Here is a 20,754-nt window from a genome sequence, read left to right as displayed (position 1 = left end):
CGAGTTTTCAGATTCTTTATAAAATTTTCGTTTTCGAAAATCTTTGTTTTTGTAAACCCATTCCACAACCAAGTTGTTGCAACCTAGGCTCTGATACCACTAAACGTAACACCCCAAACTCGACCCAGACGTTGTGACCGAATTTTACATGCCACATCGAAGCGTTCAAAACATTTTATATTGTTGATCCTAAAAAACTTACTTAGTGTTTTAAAAGATAATTTCATATAGGTTAAAGTGAATGGAAGCTGTGCACCAGGCAGGAAACCGAAAAAGATGTGGTGAGTCCATCGGACTACTTAAGTACCAAGCTCCTTCGGATCCAATCCTAGACATGCATACCGCCATTGCCACACCTTAACGTCATGGATATTTCGAGGAAACCGATTTGATTAAGTCATTTTTAGGAAAAGTAATTAATTTTGGAAAATACTTTCATTGCGGAAGCTTTGTTTGTTGTCGTGTTATTTTGAAATCAATTGTTGTTTTTGAAAACGCATCCTAAAGCTATCCAAATTCAACAGTTAAAATAAGTAATACCTATCTTAGTAATACATATTAAAACCATAAAAAATAATTAAATGGCCTTATGACATTTAAAAACCCAAAACTTCAAAAATAAAAGGATGTCCAGTTCACCAGAAGAAAATCAAACTTTCAGAACGAATGGCCACTCCGAATTCCCTCACAGCTCCGAGCCCACTATGGTTGGGGATTACCTGCGTGGATGAAAATAAAAAGGGTGAGTTTAGGGAAACTTAGTGTGTAAGGAAAACCCATTCAAAGCCCAAGTCAGCTCAAGCCTATTGGGCCTAAGCCCATTCAGTAACAAAGGCAATCGACCGAGCCCTTTTCAAATTACAATAAACGGGCCTTAGCCCCTTATTCAGATAATGATGGCCCATAGGCCCATTTCAAAATACATGCAACATCAATAACATATGCAAGCCTATTTGGGAGACTACTCAACCCACCAACCACTACACTCCACCTGCATCACCCTACACTCCATGTGGGGAATAGCTCAACCCACCCAAATTTAACACTCCACAGCCTGTACCTTGTCGCTCGCTTAACAAAGAATTGAGGCAAAACCTCCAAGACGTGGACAAGCCACTTTCAAGATTTCCTCCATCAATATCCCAATCCCATGCATCGATAATAACAACATGGCATGCAAGAAATAACAATAGTCAAACATGCATTTAGGTCAATTTAACCCTGGGGTATTTCAAGAATTTATCTACTAGGGGTAAAACGTAAATTTTCCACTTTTTAAAGGTATTTCAGAATTTATCTATTTTAGGGTTTTTCATGCATATTCCTACTTTTCACGTACTAACAGAATCACGTACCGAGGGTTCTTACCGAATTGGGCCTATTGGCCCATCATTCTAATTTTGGCCCATTAAGCCCAAAAATATCGAGGGCACAGAAATCATGCACTTTGCAATCCAAATTTTACAGCTTACCAAAAACATTAATCGATTTACCTCACGAGCATTCGCACACTCGCAAATCTACAAAATACCGATTTTTGGCGTTTGCTTTTCGACTTTTGCCGATCCGCACTAAGAAAGAGGGTCTTAGTTACACACATGCTTATGCATTTATATGTCGATTTAGATCCACACACGAAACGCCTACAATTGGATTACTAACACGTTAATCTAATTATTCAAATACGAACTACGATTAAACCCTTACAATATTCGGCCAACCACACCTACAGATCATAGTAAGCTTATAAGAAATCAATAAGCAACTCATTAACAAATTTTTGTCAATGTTTACCACATAATCATAATTTCACTGCAAGCTGTCTTCCTGAACAACAGTCACTAAATCATTTATAACTGGAGCTACGAAACTCCAAATCAAGTACCGTTAATTTTCCCTGAAAATAGACTCATATATCTTCTATCCATAAAATTTTCAGAATTTTTGGTTTGGCCAATCAATACCATATTTTTCTTAAAGTTTCCCATGTTTCACTGTTTGACTAATCTGACCAATCTTAATTACGAATCAAATTTCTCATTGTAAAGAATTCAAAATATGTTCTCGTTTATTTTATTTGAAACTAGACTCATTAATATTTAATTACATAATTTATTCACCTTCTAACTCATCTTTCACAATTTATGGTGATTTTCCAAAGTCACGTTACTGCTGCTGTCCCAAGCAGATTTATTACCAAATCACTCTTTCACACATAACTTGCATGCATGTTATTTAAACATGTATATCACCAATCAATCATCACATATCTATGATTTTACTTAAGTATAATCTCCATTTCATCATTTTAAAGCACAACATGTTAGCCGATTTTTCCCTTTAGCATCTAAGGCACATGCATGCTCGTTTGTTTGGCTCAACTTCACCTACCTTCCATTTTTCATCAAAAGAACATGAAACAACAACCATTTCCTTCATTTTAATTCATGACTAAATGCTCACAACACAACTAAAAACCAAAATATGCTTCAAGAGTTAAGGTAGAATCAAGAAAAACTCATGAACCTCAAAATAAAAGCAAACTACCATGAACTTACCTTCAATTTTCTTCCCCAAGTGACCGAACATTCAAGAGCTTTCTCCTCTCCTTTCTCTTCTCTAACTTTATACTATGATGAACAAAGATGGACAAAACTTTGTTCTTTTCACCCCTTTTTTAATAAAATTTCATATTTCATCCATTTAATTCTTTGATACAAAAGAAATGAAATTCCCATCATGGAACATTTACCTAACCCATTATCATAGAACATTTACCTAACCCATTATCATGGAATATTTACCTAATCCATTATCATGGAACATTTACCAACCCATTATCAATTTGTACCATGAATTATGGATATCAAGTGCTCATATTGTCTACAACAACATGCTGGCTGGCCACTTCATGTAAAATGGCGGGTTTGTCATACAAATCCTCCTATTTTGCACTCCTATTTATTTGGCCACTTCAATTTAGCCTATAGCATTTTCAAACATTTTCACATAGGTTCTATTTCATAATTTCACCCTTTTTTTCTTATGGAACAAAAATTAACTAAAATTGCTGGGTTCTATCTTAAGCTTGGGCCTTCTAGAGGCCCACTAACATAATTAAACCTATGCCAACATTCACAGAATTCCCGAAAATTGGGGCGTTACACATCGAGTGATTTTAGACTACTATAAAAAGAGATTCAGCATTCAGATAGAGAGTGAAGATCGGATTGAAGTAGATGGTATCCGTACTAGTGGGCCGGCACGTATTATTTCAGCAATAAAGGCTAGCAAATTACTTCAACAGGGTTGTTCAACATATTTGGCATATGTTATTAATTCAGATTCAGTTGGAAGCCAATGCAGTAAAATTCAAACAATTTGCGAGTTTCTTAATGTATTTTTCGAAGAATTACCAGGTTTACCACCTAATAGAGAGGTTGAATTTGTAATAGAGGTTTATCCGGGTACGACTCCAATATCTATACCTCCATATCGAATGTCACCTACAGAGTTGAAAGAGCTAAAGATACAGTTGCAAGACTTATTAGATCGTGGTTTTATCCGACTGAGCATATCACTGTGGGGAGCTCTGGTATTATTTGTTAAAAATAAAGATAGCTCGATATGACTTGGTATTGATTACCGACAGTTGAATAAGGTGACAATTAAAAACTATCCACTGCCTCACATTGATGATTTGTTTGATCAGTTGAGAGGAGCTTCTGTATTCTCGAAGATTGACTTAAGGTCAGGTTACTATCAGTTGAAGGTAAAAGAAAGTGATATATTGAAGATAGCTTTTTGTACAAGGTATGGCCATTATGAGTTCTTAGTAATGCCATTCGGGTTAACAAATGCCCCAGACACTTTTATGGATCTCATGAATTGTATCTTTCAGCCATATTTAGACCAGTTTATAGTGGTTTGTGTTGATGATATACTGGTTTATTCAAAGTTAAAGTCAGAGCATGATCAGCATCTCAGGATTGTACTACAGATATTACGGGAAAAATAGTTGTATAGAAAGCTCAAGAAATGTAAATTTTGGTTGTCAGAGGCTGTATTTCTAGGACATGTAGTATCTGCAGATAGAATCTGAGTTGATCTGAAAAAGATTGAAGCGATTGTTCAGTGGGAACCACCAAGAAACGTATCAGAGGTGCATAGCTTTCTTGGTTTAGCTGGGTATTAAAGAAGATTTATAAATGGATTTTCGAAGATATCTTTACCAATGAACAAGATGCTACAAAAGAATGTACCATTTGTGTGGGATGACCAGTGCCAAGAAAGTTTTGAAAAGTTGAAGCAAATGTTAACAGAGGCACTAGTTCTGACATTACCAGAGTCAGGAAAAGATTTTCTAGTGTATAGTGATGCTTCTTTGAGTGGTCTGGGTTGTGCACTAATGCAGAATAGAAAAGTAATTGCCTATGTATCTCGTCAATTGAAACCACACGAACGTAACTATTCGACTCATGATTTGGAACTAGCAGTTGTGATTTTTGATCTGAAGATTTGGAGACATTATTTGTACGGTGAGAAATGCTACATCTATACCAATCATAAAAGTTTGAAATATCTCCTCTTCCAAAAAGGATTGAACCTGAGACAAAGAAGGTGGATAGAGCTTCTAAAAGATTATGACTGTGTTATAGATTACCATCTGGGAAAAGCTAATGTTGTAGTTGATGCACTAAGTAGAAAAGCTGCAATTAGATTAAAAGCAATGATTGCACAGCTCAGTATTAGTGATGATGGGAGTCTTTTGGCCGAGTTGAGAGTAAAGTTGGTAATGTTTGATCAGATCAGATTAGCACAGCTAGAAGATAACAAGTTATCGAAGAAAAGAGAAATGGTACAGAAGGACTCAGTAGAAAATTTCAATGTTGATGATCATGGTTGTTTGAGATTCTAAAATCGGATTTGTATTCCAGCTACTTCTGAGCTTAAAGAGTTAATTCTTCGAGAAGCTCATGATAGTCCATTTGGCTTACACCCCGGAGGTACGAAGATGTATCGTGATTTACAAAAACTATATTGGTGGCCTGGAATGAAAAGGGGCATAGTTGAGTATGTTAGTAAATGTTTGACATGTCAGTAGATAAAAGCAAAACATCAGGTTCCTACTGGATTACTTCAGCCAGTTAGTATTCCTGAGTGGAAATGGGATCGTATCACGATGGATTTCATTACTGGATTACCATTGTCAACAAGCAAAAAGACTGTCATCTGGGTGATAGTTGATCAACTTACCAAGTCAGCACATTTCATAGCAGTTAGAACATATTGGACGTTGCAGAAACTTGTTGAAATATATATCCAAAAAATTGTGAGATTACATGGTATTCCGGTATCCATAATCTCAGATTGAGATCCTCAGTTCACATTGAGATTTTGGAGATAGCTACATGAATCATTGGGTACTCAACTTAACTTCAGTACGGTCTTTCACCCGCAAACAGATGGACAGTCCGAACGGGTAATTCAGATATTAGAAGACATGCTTCGAGCTTGTATCATTGATTTTGAATCAGGTTGAGAATGTTATTTTCCATTAGCTGAATTTGTCTACAATATTAGTTTCCAATCTAGTATTCAAATGGCCCTGTATGAAGCTTTATGTAACACCCCCTACACAAGCTCAACGCCGGGACAGGATATGAGGCATTACCGGACTTAAATGCAAACAATCATGGAATCTAAGCTATAAAATTTTGTTCCAAATTAAAACCAATCAAATATATTCATAGTGTCCCTATTATGGTCTTACGAGTCCCATAACATGCATTTAAAATGGTCTAGGACTAAACCGAAAACTTTGGGAAGTTCTGAGAAAACTAAGAATTTTTTTTTATAAAATAGGGTCACATGCCTGTGTGGACACAAGGGCACGCCCGTGTCCTCAGGCCGTGTAACTCTCTATTTATGACGTTAGCACACAATTTGAACCACACGGCCAGGCCACACGCCTGTCTCACCAGGCCGTGTCCTTCACACGGATTAGACACACGGCTGTGTCTCAGCCCGTGTGGCCAACATTTAGGCTATTTTCCAAGCCTTCATGCTACTCACAATCCCTTTCATCTTTATTAAGACACAACATGACGTTTTCGAGGCATCATACACGTTTTACATATTCTCACATTATACCATGATTATCAACTTTTCCATCTAGCATTCACGTGCAAGGCATTATTATCTTACTTGCCCTATTAAACATTAACCATGGTCATGACCACTTCAAATGGTCATGAAGCATTCATCACACATGCATGTCACAATACCAATCGTGCATAGCCAACCATCATGCTCACATCATTTCATCACAAACATTATAACATAGCATGGATAGATAGATTTACAAACCATACTCAATATGAGCCACACCCTATGGCCATATACAAATAAATCAAAATAAGCCAATACATTTGGCCAAATCATAGAACACATATCATAAAAAAAAAAAGCTAATCCCTATACATGCCACTCACTTGAAACTTCTAAACCTATGTATCAATATCCCAAGGTGATAGCTTAGTAGTGTGATGTTGCCTCCGACGTTCTCCAACCCCAAGCTAACCTGACAACACTAAAAGAAATGGAAATGAGGGAGTAAGCTTTACGCTTAGTAAGCTCTCATGAAAATAATAAGCAAAGAATTAATATGCTATTTCAATTTCTCTCTATTCATCCAAAATCCAGTCAAGCTTTTTTCTTGAGTCACAGTTACTAAATCATTTATATCTGGAGCTACGGAACTCCAAATTAAGATCCGTTAATTTTTCCTGAAACTAGACTCACATATCTTCTTACCATAAAATTTTTAGAACTTTTTTGTGTAACACCCCCTAACCCTATCCTATAGTCGGAACAGAATTATGGAGTATTACCAGTCACTACAGTTTGATTATGATTAATCACATCTAAAACATGTTCAATTAGCCAATTTAAACATCCAACTAATGTACCTTCATTGGTACCATAATTTATATAAACAAAACCCTATATTTCATCCTAATCAAACTTATATATTTTTATATCAAACTTAAATAAGTTACATACTCAACCATTATCATTTATAACAACATTTACAATAATTTCCAAAATGACCACTTTGACATCCTAGGTACATGCCATTACTAATAATTAACATAATTCTCCACTTACAGTTTGGGATCGGCTTGGGATGTTGATTCAATGATCTGACTTTAACTTATTCTGTGCACGGAAACAAACCGTACACTGAGTATGAACTTAGTGGTATTTCTATAATCTAAAAATTTAATAACATAACATACACTTAAAATCATATAATGATCATAAATATTCCATTATTCATTTCATGGATAAATTATTTATAACTCATTCAATCTTTATCATCTATTAACCCGATTAGCTTTTCAAAATAAATTCACAAATCATTTAAAACAATAATAATTTTCATTCATATGTCTCACTTACACTTCTGTTCACTATTCAATTTCAGTAAATAATATTCAACTATATCATTTCATTCAGTAACCCGTATAATCCAAGCTCAATATCAGTCAATATTTTTCAGTGTCACACAATTTATCAGTTTCATTTAGTAATATTCAATTATTCAGTAGAATTAGTTATTCAGTAACAATCATTTGCTCAGTAGGAATCAGTTATTCAGTAACGATCAATTATTCAAGAATAAATACTATTCAAGACTTTTATTTACCCCTATTAACATGACTTGGACACTGACGGATACACGGATCTAACCATCACACCAGTACAGTACGACACATAGTGTCTCATCGGCCAAGCTGAAGTAAATAGTAATAAGAATAAGATGCAGTACAGTAGTACCTCATCGAATTAATTTGGAACAATAATAAGAATAAAGATTTACACTTATAGTGCCTTATCGACTCAAGGTTGAAGTATCCCTGAATGCTTCCAATCATATGGCATGCCAATTATATCCGACTTAGCCCGATACTGTTAATAGGGTTTCCAATTTATTTTCCAGTTTCCAATCATTACACATTTCAACAATCACATATTTTCATAATTCAATATAATTCAATTCACTTTTCAATAACAAATATTCAATTTCACAATAATCACATATATCCATATAAATTCAATAAATTTAACACATACCTAATCAATCCATTTTAATTATTATACACAATAAATTTTACTTCAATTACTTATCATAATATTCAATCAAAATACAACAATTAATATATAACTTCACTTTTCAATTCTAACCAATATCTATTCTAATTCAATTATTCACCTCAAAGCACTTTCTATACATATTAAGTAATAAATTCAACAATTAAATATTAAGTTCGAATTATAGAAATACAAACCGTAATTTTCGAGCTAACCCCCGTTTTCTTTGTCATTTCCTTGCTTAGCAGAGGTTTTTCCGAAACAACGTTAGCTAGGAAATTAAAACAATTAAATATCAATACACTACCATTCAATTTCACATTGAATATTTCAATCTTTATTCAACTTTTGCCTAAATTCCAATTTAATCCCTAAACGGAGACTAACTTTTATTCTTCACATTTAACTCAATATTTTCATTCAATTTCCATTTTAAACTAATTTCAATTCTCTAATTTCACCATAAAACCATAATTTCAAAATTCGTTCAATTTAGTCTCTACACCATAAAACTTATGAATTACTTTACAATTCAATCCTTATTTCACTTCTAACTTGAATTTCTATCAATTTAACCCTTGATTCATCATTTTATTCAACATGGACAATATCTAGAAATCTAATAACTTTCAAAATATCAACTAAATTTCATCAAAACCTTATTTCAAAGCTTCTAAAACATCAAAATTAAATAAAAAGTGCTAAATTGACATACTTATTTAAACCTCAAGCTTCAAACCCTCAAATTTCCCTTTCTTCTTTCTTTTCTTTCTTTCCTTCTTTCCTTCCCCTGCTAACGTTTCATATTCTATTTCATTTTCTCATCTCTTTTGTTTCTTTCTTTTATTTTATGTTTTAACTATATATATATATATAAAATATAATAACATTAATAGTTATAAAATATCTATTTAATATCAAATATTCATTTTACATTTGTATATCATCATCTCTATACACTTGTCATAATTAAATTTATTTATTATATAAATATCTTATAATATTACAAATGTATGTATTTTTATTAATACACTTGTATCAAATCATAACCACACATTTGTCTTTCAATTATTTATTTTATTTATTTTATATAAAAATCTATTTACTTAAATAAAAGTAATTAAATAGATATTTTTAATAAATATCTACACATGTATATTTTGATTACCATACATTTGTCTTTACTTTAATTTATTTCATAATATAATAATTTAAATAATAATAAATTAATTAATCTAAGAAAAATCTTAGATTTTTCCATTCTTTTGTCCGCCTAAATTAGGACAAATGGCATAATTCTCATTTTGGTCCTTTACATTTTCTTTTAATCTATAATTCAACTTTCACACTTTATTCAATTTAATCATTATACCTAATTAGCCTCAAAAGCTAATTCACTAATTAAACTCTAATTAACCACTCAATTAACTTGTAAATATTTTTAATAAATATTTATGAATCCATTTTTCAGAAATAGAGACCCGAAAATACACTTTTTTGATAACCGTAAAAATTCGGGTCGTTACATTTTGGTCTAGCCAATAAGTACAGTTTATTCTTTAAAGTTACCCCTGATTCACTGTCTGGCAATTCCAACCTCTCTTTACTACGAATTAATTATCTCATAGTACGGGGCTCGGATGATGCTTCCATCTATTTCCCTTTAAAATAGACTCATTAAGGATTTTAGGAATATAACTTATAACCCATAATAATTTTTGTACAATTTTTAATGATTTCCAAATTTAAGATAGGGGAGTCTGAGATCACCCTGACCCTATTTTACAAAAATTCAAATATCTCATAATAGGAGATTCCTTTACTTACATCATTTCCTTTATAAGAAACTACACTCGATAAGCTTTAATTCCTTATTTTATTCAGCTTTTAATTCAGTTTCTAAATTTTTTGAGGGATTTTCAAATTCAGACCACTACTATTGTCCTAATCTGTTTTAGTACAACATAATGATGACTATCACAAATTTGTCATAGAAATTATTCTCATATGTATCACTCATTTATTTGCATTCTTACCACAAGTCCATTTCATTTCACATGTCAAACACATGCTCATGGGTTTCGAGTACGTACCTGTGCTATCTCTTAGCACAATCGCTCATCCAAACAGGACAATCATTTGCATCATACTAGTATCAACTAAACATATATGAGTTTATCATTTCAAGTATTTCCATTCCATTTCTCATATTAATCCCGTTGAATTTCTCGAAATCTCGACGGATATCCTATTTACCGTCAAATCATGCAAGTGATCATTATCTAGTATACACTCCTGCGAACCTCGCTCTTACGGCGGGATTACCAGTCCAGGCTAAATCCCTCGTAATGTAAACTCACAGAACAATGCCGGGACTAGCAATCCAGGCTAAATCCTTTACAATGACATGTACTCTAATGAGCTCGGATTTGAATTACCAATCTAGGCTAAATTCAGACCCTAATCGGATTACCTGTCCGGCTAAATCCATTTCAGCACACTTATTCCTCGGGAGGCTCAATCACTAAAGGAACACCCGTCTGGGCTAGATCCTTTCTATCGTTAATTCATTTTTGAGAAACCCATCGATTATCCTTTTTATTCAACCAGGATTTTATCTTTTCATCAAGTATATCAATATGCATAGATGATCATGCAATGTTTATTCAAATTGACACATTTTCATTTTTATTTGAGTATAAATCCATACAATCAAAATAACATGTCACCTTGTTTCTATACAAACTTACTCATTTCATTTAAAATATCATATTCTACCAAATTTTCATTAACATAAAATTCAATACAATCATAGCAAGATATATTTCATGTATAAAAATAATAACATGAATAATAGGCTTATTAAATCACATGAACTTACCTTGAATACGAAAATGAAAAAGTTACCATTTTAATCCATCACATTGTATTTTCCTAATTTAAGCCCAATCTCGATTTCCTTGATCTATCATTTCAAATATAGCCTATTTAGGACTCACATTATTCAAATTGACCCAAAAATCATATTTTAGCAAATTTATGATTTTGCCCCTAAACTTTCACTTATTTGCAATTTAGTCCCTAGGCTCATAAAATGAAATGTGTTCAATTTCTTGATTATCCAAACCTAGCCAAACCATATTCAAGCTTATGGCAGCCCACATTTCTCATTAAAATAGATTTTTAGTTACCTATTTTACACATTTTTCAATTTAGTCCTTTTTAGGTTTTTTCATGAAAAATCACTTAGCAAAAGGTGTTAGATACACTCCAATCTTTCATATCCTACCATTAGAAATCAAAATCCTAGCATATCATGCATGGGTAAATTTTTAAACATAAACCCTAGGTCAATATAATGGTAGAAATGAGTAGAACATGTTACCGGGATTTCAAAAATGCATAGAACGTTAAAAATAGGGCTCAGGATCACTTTCTATTGAGCTTGAAAGCTTAGAAACCCTAGACATGGCTCTCCTCTTGATTCAAACAGCAATGGGAGGAAGATGGACACATTTGGATTTTAATTTTTGTCTTTTAATTCATTTTACCCCTAAATGACCAAAATGCCATTTTTACCATTCTTTCAAATTTTACCCTTCCAAGCTCATTTTTGTCCAAATTTTTAGAACTTGGTCAAATTACTCTTTAAGGACCTCTAATTAATATTCTAGTTCAATTTCATGCAAATTGCTTCTAGAACAAAAGTTTTACAAATTATTCGATTTAGTCCTTAAAGTCTAATTAAGCACTTTTCGCATAAAATTTCCTCATGAAATTTTCACACAAGCATAGAAACATATCATAGACTTTATAATAATCATAAAACAATTATTACCATCTCAGATTTATGGTCTCAAAACCACTATTCTGATTAGGCCCTAATTCGGGATGTTTCACTTTATATGGTCGAAGGTGTAGATTGCTGGTATGTTGCCAGAATTAAATGAAAGGAAAGTGATTGGACCTGAGTTAATTTGAGAAACAAAAAAAATGGTTAAAAAGATTCAGGAAAGATTAAAGGCAGCCTTTGATAGACAGAAGTCTTATGCTAATTTGAAATGTTGAGATATTGAATATTCAGTCAGGGACAAGGTATTTCTTAAAGTTTCTCCATGGAAGAAAGTCTTGAGATTTGGTCGGAAATGTAAATTGAGTCCACGTTTTATTGGGCCATATGAAATAGTGGAAAGAATTAGACCGGTTGCCTACCGACTAGCTTTGCCTTCAGAGTGACAAAAGATTCACGATGTTTTCCATGTTTCTATGCTTCGGAGATATAGGTCGGATCTTTCACATATCATTCCCACTAAAGACATTGAAATTCGATCAGATTTGTCTTATGAAGAAGAGTCGGTTCAGATATTAGATCGAGAAGTGAAAGAGTTGAGAAACAAAAGGGTTCCTTTAGTAAAAGTATTGTGGAGAAATCATAATGTGGAAGAAGCAACTTGGGAATCGGAAGAAACTATGAGAGTGCAATATCTTCATTTATTTTTAGGTAAATTTCAAGGACGAAATTTATTAATGGGGGAGAAATGTAATGACCCAAAATTCACGGGCATCAGAAAAGTACATTATCGGGCCTCTATCTTAGCAAAATGTGTTGGTAAAAATTTATTACAAATATTTTCGAGACTAGTTGTGTGTTTAATTAGGTTTTAATTAAGTGAATTTAACTTAGTCAAGAATAATTAGGAAAAAAGACTAAATTGAATAAGGGTAAAATTGAATTATAGATTAAAAGAAAATATAAAATACCAAAATGACAATTATGCCATTTGTCCTAATTGAGGTGGAAAATGAATTGAAAAATCTAAGATTTTTCTTCGATTTCATCCATTAATTAAGTTATTATTATATTATTATTTAATTGATATTATATTATTATATTATGAAGTAAATCAAAATAAAGACAAATGTATGGTAATAAAAATATACATGTGTAACAATTATATTTGTACAATTGTAATATATTTATTTAATTGCTTTTATTTAAGTAAATAGATTTTTATTATATTAAAATAATAAATAAAATAAGGACAACTGGATGGTGATGATAATAGACAAGTGTAAAACATATGTGTGTACAAATGTATTATAAATATTTGTTATTAAATAGATAATTATTATAAAATTATTATTATTAAATAATAAAGTAAATAAACATAAAAGAATAAAGAAACTAAAAGAATAAAAGAAAGAAATGAAGGAGAAAAGAAACAGAGAAGCATTCGAATAGGGAGAAAGAAAAAGGGAAAGAAAATAAAAAGGGGGAAATTAAGGTTTTAAAGCTTGGAGTTTAAATTGGTAAGTCAATTAAGCCCTTTTTACTTAATTCTGATGTTTTAAAAGCTTTAGAACAAAGTTTTATTGAAATTAAGTTGAAGTTTTGAAAGTTCTTAGGTTTTTGAGCATAGTTCATGTTGAACAAAATAATGAATTAGGGGTTTAATTGAATGAATTTCAAGTTAGAATTAATTAAAGGATTAAATTGTAAACTAGGCTATAAGTTTTGTGTTGTAGGGATTAAATTGAAAGAAGTTTTAAATTAAGGTTTTATTATGAACATTAGATAGTTAAGTAGAATATGGAAGGAAATTGAATAGAAATATAGTATGAATTGAGTTAGAAAAGTAAATGAGTTAATTAGGATTAAACTGGAATTAGGGTATAAATAGTGTAAATTATTATTATTTTCGTAGCTAGCAAAGAACCCGAGGCATCGGCACAGAAAGGAAAGGAGAAAGTTATCGAGGAGTAATTACAAAATCTGGGTTTGTATTACTATAATTCAAGTTATTTTCATTAAATGTTAAATTTTTAATTATATGTATGGTAAGTAAATTATGAGGTAAGTATTATTATGAAATTGAAAAGGAAATTGAATTGATGATGGATAAGTATTGATAATGAATTGTATATTGATGAAAAGTGAAATTGAATTTATTCGTAAATGAATTGAAAGTGATATTGAATTGAGAAAGTGAACTGAATACCCTATTAACTAGTGGGGCTGAGTCGGATATAGTTGGCATGCCATAGGATTGGAAGTGTTAAGGGATGCTTCGACCTCGAGTCGATGAGACACTGGGTGTCACTATATTACTTTGGATAGATTCGATGAGGTACTAAGTACCAACTTACTTCGGCTTGGCCGATGAGACACTGGTTGTCAATTATTTGCTTTGAACTATCCGATGAGGCATTGGGTGCCATACTGGAGTATTTGGTTGGATCCGTGTATCTGCCAAAGTCTGATTCTGTTAATAGGGGTAATTAAAAGAAAGGTTAAACTGAATAAAATGAATTGGTTGAGCCATTGAAAGAAATGTGAAAAGGGAACGTGAATAAAAAAAAAAGTGATTTAAATGTGAGTATGAGAATGGAAAGCATGAACCAATGGTTCATGAGATGGATAATAGCTCAACATGAATGTATATGATTTCAATTGTTGATTAGCTAAATTGAATTGTATGATTATATTTAGAATGACAAATTTATGTTTGAATTGGTTTAGTAAAATAAATAAATAAATAAATAAATAAATAAATAAATAAATAAATAAAGTTATATGATTTAATGATATGATTATTATGTTTACAATTTGAATTATGGCTATACCACTGAGTATAAAATACTCAACGTACGGTTGTTTCTGTGTGCAGGTTAATAGGCATTTAGAGTCTCGGTTCAACATCCAGATGATCCCGACTCCAGCGTAAAACTCGATGATGTATTCTTCTTTTGGTAAAAGTGGCATGTACATAGGGTTAATTTGGTCACTTTAAAATGCTACATGATTTTTGTTGTAAAGAATGATATTTGGTATATTGGTGTTTAAACTAATGAAATGGTATGAAAATTTATATGATATACATGGTATAATTGGTGCTAAATTTAGAATGGATGAATGAAATTCTAATTTTATTTTTAATGGTAATATAAATGTTCATAGAGTAAAGTATCAAATTAATATTATAGGTATGATTTTAATACTATTAAACATGAAATTGCATTGGTTGAAATATTGGTTTTGGATTGGTTCTGGTTTAAAATTGCAGGGAAGGATAGATATTTATAAAGGAGTTATATTGAGTTTAAAAAAAAAATCTCGGAGCACCCAAACAAGTCTCAGTTCCCCTCTAATACATATTTTGGGCTTTGAGTGTCCAATTAAGGGACTTTACAATTATTTTATAATATAATATGTTCGATAATTATTTGAATATTAATCGTAAATTGTTCGATTGTCCGGTAATGCCTCGTAACTCTATTCCGGCAACGATTTAGGGTTAGGGGGTGTTACACTCATTATTAACATTAATTAACTAATTTTAACTTATAAGCAAAACGTTCAAGGGTAGGGGTTTAAGCAAAATGACAATTTTTAGAAATGGGATTTGAAGCCAAAACTTCATACACATACCCTGAACACTTAACCACTGAACTAGATCAATTTACTTATCAAGAATTTCCAAAGTCTAAACTCAAATCGAAGGATAACTTCTTTTGGTTTCAAAACGTGATTTCTTCTAGGCCGGTTTTTGGGATATTACACTTAATTTTGGCTCACGTGACATCACAAATATAATTAAATATAATATATTATGTTATTTTTATATTTTCATGAAAATTAAATATAATAATTTTGAAATCTCACTTTTAACAAAAAAAAAGATAATTTATTTTTAATTAAAATCAACTTAATAATTGCAACATTAAGAAAAATTAAATGTTGAAACAATAGGTGTTAAAAGTTAAGTATTGAATACTTAAATATTAAATTTAAGTTATAAAATTGCTTAATATATTACTTAAAATTAATTACTAAATATAATTAAATTGTTTGATAAACATATATTTTCCATTGTATCTTTAGCTATTAAACATTTCATCTTATTCTAAACAAAAATATGTAATTTGTTATAGGAAAATATAATATTAAAATAAATTGAAAATATTCTCTATATAAATTCTCATTTGTTACATCATTATTGATTGAGATGATATAACCAATCATATCAACTAATTAATAAATATGGAATAGTAAACTTCTAGTTTACCATGTCATGTGATTCAACAACATTAATATAAAATTTTGGTTCACCATCGAATGTGATTTAATCATACTAATATATGCATAATATGAACTAGTGGAAAATGCGATAGTTTTTAATACAAAATCCTTACTCAAATTTAATATATAGAAATTAATCTTCTTCTTATCCATAGTTCTAATATGGTATTCGTTACAATGAGTATCTTTTAAAACTTATTTACTTGAGATTGTCTAGTACATAATGCATTAACTATCACAAATTATATTATTTTGAATATTGATATATTAGTTCTTCCGAAACTTTAAATTAATTTTTACTACAATATATTATATTAATATTGACTTGTTTTATTATCACATTGATTATATAAGTTATCTCTAATTTTCAAAGGTTAACTTTAGAAATAAAAGAAACTTATTGTAGAACTTACATCTTGTCATCTAAGATTTTGAAAATTATAGAGAATAATTTGATTATCGATAAAAAGTAACCATCACCCTAATCAAAATCAAGATCATGTTGATAACTAATTATAAAACTAAGAACATTATAGTAAGAGTAAGAGAGAAAAGTAGACACAAAAGTGAAAGGATAATTCTACTTTTTAATTGGATTACCATAAGCTTATGCATGTATTCTATTTGTAGGGTCTTGATTACCATAAGTTATAAAAACATAAATAAGAGAATTAAGGCACCCTATAAATTTTTAGGGTTATAGAAATTACAAGAAAATAAATTCTTGGAGGTCATGAAAATTATATAAACATCTATTTATGAATGGATTTATAATTAGATAGACATATTTGTTAATTATGTTAATTTTAAGATATAAAGTAATAAAGATTTATAATTATATTATAAATGAAATAATCATACAAATAATAAATTATTAATTATATGATAATTAAAAATAAAAGAATTTAAATAAATTTTAAATGAATATAAATGAGCATATTCATATACATAAATAAATTAATCATGCACAATTTAAATTTATATTTAATAAACAAGCTTCTAAATCTTATTCACAATCTTATTCACGTATTATTTAATTTAATAAACAAATATAAAATTGAATATTCTCCTCATTTACAATCATAAACTTATGAGTATCAAACCATGCAATCTTAAATGTCTTTTCGTTTTGATTTTTTTGACAGCAATCATACAATTTTTTTTTTACTTTTATATCTTGTTTAGAAATATAAATTACAAAAAATAAGATGATTTATTGGTTACTTGAAAACAAAGACCTAATTTTGTTAAGGGCAGAGAGTAATAACTCAAATTTGGGGACCAATACAATGTTCAAAAAGTTCCCTTTTAACATGGTCCAACAGGGTACAATTAAAGGGAAGGTTATTTGAAGATACAATAGGAATAGGAAGCAACAACTGTCAACTGCCATGTGAAATGTGATTTCACAGTATTCTCTCACTCGTTTTACAAACAAATCATCCCTTGTATAAATGTATGTTTATATTTTAACTAGCCAACACATGGTGGATGATACGGGATGGGAATCAGGTACAGATCCCTTTTTCTCCTGCCAGAAGCACCAAATGCCTCAGTCATGTCTAAATCCTCATTTTTCATTCTATTAGGGAGTTTCCAATCAAAATGGTACAGTAATTGTGCAAGGGAAAGCTCAACAGCAGCCATACCATATGACATACCAGGACACCTCCTCCTTCCGGCACCAAATGGAATAAACTCGAAGTTAGTCCCCTTATAGTCAACTGAACTATTGATGAATCTCTCTGGATTGAAACTCTCGGCTTCATTCCAATAATTGGAATCCCTTCCAATTGCCCATGCATTAACAATCACTTTAGTCTTGGCCGGTATCTCATATCCATTAATTTCACATCTCTCCATACTCTCTTGGAAGTAGCAAAGGTAGAGGAGGGTGTAATCTTAGAGTTTCCTTTATAACTAACTTCAAGTACTTCAATTTATGAAGATCTGATTCGTTGACGTCCCCTGTTCTATCATAGACTTGCCTCACCTCGGCTTTTGCTTTTTCAAGGATTCTAGGATTTTTAATCATTTCTGACATTGCCCATTCTACTGCAGCTGAAGATGTCTCAGTTCCAACGATGAACATGTCCTGAAAAAATTTCTACTTAGTTAAAACCACAGAACATCGTCGTGCAACTTTCAAGCAACTGAAATAGAAAAAAGGAAGCTCATATATTTGAACCCTAAATAAATGCTCTTCCCAATTATATCAACCTCAAGCTTGAAGTTATTTGATCTTTGGGCATGTAAACTTATGGGACCACATATGAACAAGAAAAGTATGCAAAGATATATGAGATATGAAACTACTAACCAGGATAGCAGCTTTGATGCTGTCAGTTGTTAAGGGAAACTCAAGCCCTCCATGATCCTGAAGATTCAGAAGAACATCAACTAGATCATCTGTTACATCATTACTGTCCTTGGGATTTGCTTTGCTAGATCTATGTTCTTCAATGATGCTTTGAAGCATTGCGTCTAAATCATGGTGAAACGTCTCAAATTTGGCTCTCCTCCCACTGATCACCGGAAGCAATTTGATGGAAGGAAACAGATCGATAATACTAAAACTACCTAAAGCTTCCACAAATTCCTTGAGTGATGAAATCTAAGGTAAACAACTATAGCGAGAATGATTGAGAAGTTATGAGTGATGGAACGTATTTTTATTATTTCAGTCTTATCTTCTTTGAACAATACAATTGATATTTATAGAGGTCGACTACTGACTATTCTTTCCTCAACAGCTTAACCACTATTAGTACCAGACTAACAACTCGTAACAAACTACTCTAACATTGAGAAATGGAATGAATGTTTCGTATTGCAGCTTGCATCTTTTGGCGAAAGCAGTCCTTAAAATGATGTTATATGATAAGTTGCATAACATTTCTCCAAGGTTGATTTCCAATCCTGTATTAGAAAAGAGAGATCGAATTAAACTTCCTACCTGCTCTTCTCTGATTGATCGGAATGATTGTTCACGTTTCGTACTTAACAGCTCCAACGTGCAAACTTTTCGAAGCTGCCTCCAGTGGCCTCCGTATGGTGCAAAACCAATATCTGAAAAATTATACAAAATGATTTCTGCAACAAGGAGAAAGGGCCTGTTAGCAAAATTGGTATCATGTGTTTTCATCACTTCTCTGGCAGTCTCTGGAGAAGAAACAACAAGGTGGGATAATTCACCAAGTTGTAGGTGCATCAAGGAACCATGCTTTTTGGCTAATTCCGTCAAGCGGACAGGGAAGAGAGAACATTAAAAGGTGCAGGTGTCCTAGAATAGGTAGTTTCCATGGCGCAGGAGGTAGACTTTTCGGCGACTCATTTATATTGGATCTCATCCGTAGCTTAAACACCATGAAAATGAACACTAGGAAGGTGAAGAACAACGGAAGCAACTAATCCATGGTAAACTATACAATAATCTGCCTCAAATAAAATAATATATAGGCCATTGAACATGATCCAGCTATAATAATCTACATATATATAATATATTATATTATTATATAGAGTATATTATTATATATAGAGTATATAGCATATAATTTTTTTTTTAAGGCTCGACTCTGAAACAATTAGAAGTGATTGACGAAAATATCCTTTTCATTAAATTAAAATATTTATATAATTTTATTAAAACCTTTTAATATTTTGATATATATATTTTCCAAGACAGAAGTAAATAACAAAGAGAATTAGAGAACAAAGAGAGCGTATTTTATTGATCAATCGGTATCATTTACAATGCTTCCTCAAAATCTATATTTATAGACATAAGAAGTATAAATGAAATATAACTCTACTTCTAATGACTATTAGAATTTAAAATATATCAAAACTTATCTAGATTTTGATGGACATCCACTTAATAAAATATTCATAACACTCCTTTTTGGATATCTATTTGTAGATAACGTGTCTTGTTAAAATTTTACTAAGATAAAAACCTTGTAGGAAAAAATTCTTAGTGAAGGAAAAGAGTACACATATCTATAATATACATAATATGCTACCTCATTAAAAACCATATCAGGAAAACTCAATGGGATAAAACTTCAGTTAAGGGAAAAATAGTACAACGCGTATTTACTCCCCCCATGAAAATATCATATACTTTCTCATATTCTACGTATTCAAACTTGAATACTAGTTTTTCAAATGACTATTTGAATGTATTTGCTAAGTATTTATATCACTATTCTTTCGAAAGTCATGAGTGAGGAAAATTTTGGGGAAATATATTTTAATCTCTTCAGGAGTTTCAACAATAATCATAGCAAACTTTAATCATGATTCTTCTATAAAAACACAAATAGGTATTTTGGATCATTTTACAATTCTCCTTCAACTACTATTCAGTAAGTCAAATTTACCATATATGTTCAAATTATTTCAATTCATATAAATGAGCAATTTCCCGAGAATTTTAATATGCTTCTAGCATTCTAAATCCTTCAAGAATTTTAATATAAATTTTGCTATATAGTGATTCATAAAAGGTTGTA

The 20,754-nt window shown here is 31.3% G+C and overlaps 1 pseudogene; it reads right to left on the bottom strand.

The window, feature by feature from the left end:
- Positions 1-17,710: 17,710 nt before the first annotated feature.
- LOC108482660 (premnaspirodiene oxygenase-like) lies at positions 17,711-19,657 on the bottom strand (annotated as a pseudogene).
- Between the last annotated feature and the right edge of the window lie 1,097 nt (positions 19,658-20,754).

The sequence above is a fragment of the Gossypium arboreum genome, chromosome 1 (assembly GCF_025698485.1).
Source record: "Gossypium arboreum isolate Shixiya-1 chromosome 1, ASM2569848v2, whole genome shotgun sequence".
Lineage (NCBI taxonomy): Eukaryota > Viridiplantae > Streptophyta > Magnoliopsida > Malvales > Malvaceae > Gossypium > Gossypium arboreum.
The sequence above is the reverse complement of the archived record's forward strand: the minus strand, read 5'-3'. Positions and strand labels throughout refer to the sequence as shown.